This window comes from Carassius auratus, chromosome 23 (genome assembly GCF_003368295.1).
Source record: "Carassius auratus strain Wakin chromosome 23, ASM336829v1, whole genome shotgun sequence".
NCBI classification, from domain to species: domain Eukaryota; kingdom Metazoa; phylum Chordata; class Actinopteri; order Cypriniformes; family Cyprinidae; genus Carassius; species Carassius auratus.
In genome coordinates, this window is record NC_039265.1 from 10,179,744 (window position 1) to 10,183,231 (window position 3,488).

Below are 3,488 nucleotides of genomic sequence, written 5' to 3' on the forward strand. Positions count from 1 at the left end.
TAGATGTGGTATTATTATTTGTGCAGTAAGATTAATTACTGCATAAATTAATTAAGAAAATTAAGTAATAAATTAATTTTAAGACAGCGTGGAATAGATTATATAATATGCTGTTATAATATCTATTCCATGCTATCTTGGAATTAAACCTTTTTTTTTTCATAATTTGTTTATTCAGGTTGAGCTTAGACCAAGAGCAGAGAAAGATACTCACTCCAGCTCAACTTTAAATTAGCCTACTTAAGCGCCCCAAGTCAGATAGTCACATCCTAGAGTTTTTTTTTTTTTTTTGTCAATCCACCATCAGAATAAGACAAAATACCTGACAGTACAGAGAGTGTTTAAGTTGAGTGTTTAAATCAACAGTATACACAAAGATGTACCCGCAACAATCTCCCGAACTGATTCAAATGATTTGCGATCCCCAAACTGACTCAAATGATTCGCGAACCCGCTCCGAACTCCCGAACTGATTCAAATGATTTGCAATCCCCAAACTGACTCAAATGATTCGAGAACCCGCTCCGAACTCCCGAACTGATTCAAATGATTTGCGATCCCCGAACTGACTCAAATGATTCGAGAACTCGGTCCGAACTCCCGAACTGACTCAAATGATTCGCGATCCCGCTCGAACTCCCGAGCTGATTCAAATGATTTGCGATCCCCAAACTGACTCAAATGATTGGCGAACCTGCTCCGAACTCCCGAACTGATTCAAATTATTTGCGATCCCCAAACTGACTCAAACGATTCGCGATCCCGCTCGAACTCCCGAACTGATTCAAATTATTTGCGATCCCCAAACTGACTCAAATGATTCGCGAACCCGCTCTGAACTCCCAAAATGACTCAAACGAATCGCGATCCCGCTCCGATCTCCCATACTGACTCAAATGATTCGCGAACACACTCCGAACTCTCGAACTGATTCAAATGATCCGCGAAGCCACTCCGAACTCCCGTACTGATTCAAATGATTTGCGATCCCCGAACTGACTCAAATGATTCGCGATCAGCGAGGGCAGCACAAATTTGGAAAACAATTAACATTTGACAAAAGATGCATGGCATTCTAGGCACTTATTGTGATGGCAGTGTGCTCTTCATGCTGGTGTTTTCTCACGCAGGCGCACTGTCCCAGCTGTGTGTGTGTGTGTGTGTGTGCGCGCGCGCGCGCGTGCGTGCGTGTGTGCGTGTGTGTGTGTGTGCACACGAGATCATGGGTTTGGGGCTGGAGAGGGGTTTGCTGGAGAACCCTTGTCAGCACTAATGTGTGTCACAGCCGACAGACAGAGAGATCAGAGTCTGGATAAGATTCCTAAAGCCTCAGGGGGCCGGGACCTTCCCAGAGTCTTCATTATTCTCCCACAATTATTTAAATATTTATAAACCCCAAAATTTATGGTTGGAAAGATTTGTGTGTGTGAGTGTGTTTCTGAAAGAAGCCTTTTCTGCTCACCAAAGCTGCATTTATTGAATTAAAAATACAATAAAAACAGTGAAATTGTGAAATATTAATACAATTTAAATTTACTGTTTTGTACTGTAATATATTTTCAAATTTAATTCATTCCTCTGATCAAAGCTGAATTTTCAGCATCATCGCTCCAGTCTTCAGTGTCACATGATCTTCAGAAATCCTTCTAATTTGCTGCTCTAGAAGCATCTAGACACTCTCTAGATTTTCTCACAGACATACCGGTAGGCATTCTTGGGATAAAAATGCAGCTATGTTGGCTATAGAGTTCCAGCATTTGTGGAAGGGCTTGAGGAGGATTCGTTAGGTGTGCTATCTTCAAGTATTTGTAAATTAAGAGAGCTGCTGACAGAGGGAGGCAGAACAGAGCTGCTATTGTCCTGCAGACTCACGGCCGCTCTCCTAACTGTTATGAATGCTTCTCTGAGAGATGTGATATCTCTGAGACCTTCACGCTAACCTCACGTGAGGCCTGCTGACTATTAAAGACATAGTTCAACATGACATGAGCAATGTCGGAAGAACATGAGTCAGCGTAGAATTTAGTAGGGATGCTAGAGACGTGTCCCTACCAATACTTTTGATCAAGCAATTAAATATATGCACAAGTAACCAATGCTGTAATTTATGCTGCATCTGAAATAAGTCTTACTATTGATATTACCTGAAAAGTAACAAATACATTTGCAGAATAAGAACATAAAGTTAGCCGAAGTGTTTCAGACACACAGTATGTGCACAGTTCCACTAAATGATAAAGTTTATGTTTTCAGTTTTTCTGTGGATGTTGTTTTCTTACAGCTCACACTCAAATGCATTCCAAATATGATTCTGATACATAATTGCCACAGAAATTTGGAGGATTGAAAAATTTTTATTTAGATTGACACTTCGGAGTAGGTTCCCGAATTTTTGGGACTTCAGAGCACGAAACACATGCACGATTTTTGGCTGTACCAGATGAAAGCTTGGCATCGTGATACAATCATGGTGATTTCTGTGAGTGACCATGGCTCATAATCGGTAGTCCTGTGTCGTACAGTGAGAGAGGGTCAAAGACAGCCGTTGTCAACGTCTTACTACCAAAGATCAGAGCCAGACAGTGACAGAAATTCAGCATGATCATCACACAGTGTGTTTGCTGCTAAGACTCATTTTTACTGACCACCAATAAAATGCGACATGAAATCAACATGACATGGCGCTAAAACATAAAACTGCATATCTCAAGCTCTTATTCCTTCCTCTTTCACTGCTTCCTCTTTCTCCGCACACCTAAAAACTACAACTGCCAAAGTTTGATTCATCATGCTCTTTTAGTTTACCACTGGTGCGTGCTGATGATGTTTTATTATTCTATAAAAACAAGTGTCGTATCATATGAGTCAATAGGTGTCATCATCATCATACAGTCTGCATGCATGTTGTACCCAAGTTTATTAGATCCATGTCACACAGTGTGATTTGCAATGATCTTAGGCTTGATAAAATCAAGCAGTGTGTATACAGATTTATATCGGGATTGAAGCCGGTTTGCAAATCATTTGATTCAGTTTGGGACTTTAGGGGACATAATGTGAATCTTTTGATTAACTTCAGCCCTGTGTCCCAATGTTCATGCTATCCATCCTAAATAGTGTGTGAGATTAGAATAAGTGTGTCCCAAAGCATAGTATGGATCCGTGCACACTCTGATGGCTAATATTACCCACAATCCATTGCGCTTCTACGAATGATTCGGTTGAGAACTACAAACACGAATAAATAGCATAAAAAAAACTACAAACATGATGGGTGCGTGTGACCGATAGTTAAAGGTTTAGATAAAGAGGTTTGAGTAACTAATAATAAACATTTAACCTGGTAAAAAAAATATATATATATATATATAATATATATATATATATATATATATATATATATAGAGAGAGAGAGAGAGAGAGAGAGAGAGAGAGAGAGAGAGAGAGAGAGAGAGAGAGCCTTACACATGGAGCTGTTTTTTTCTCTT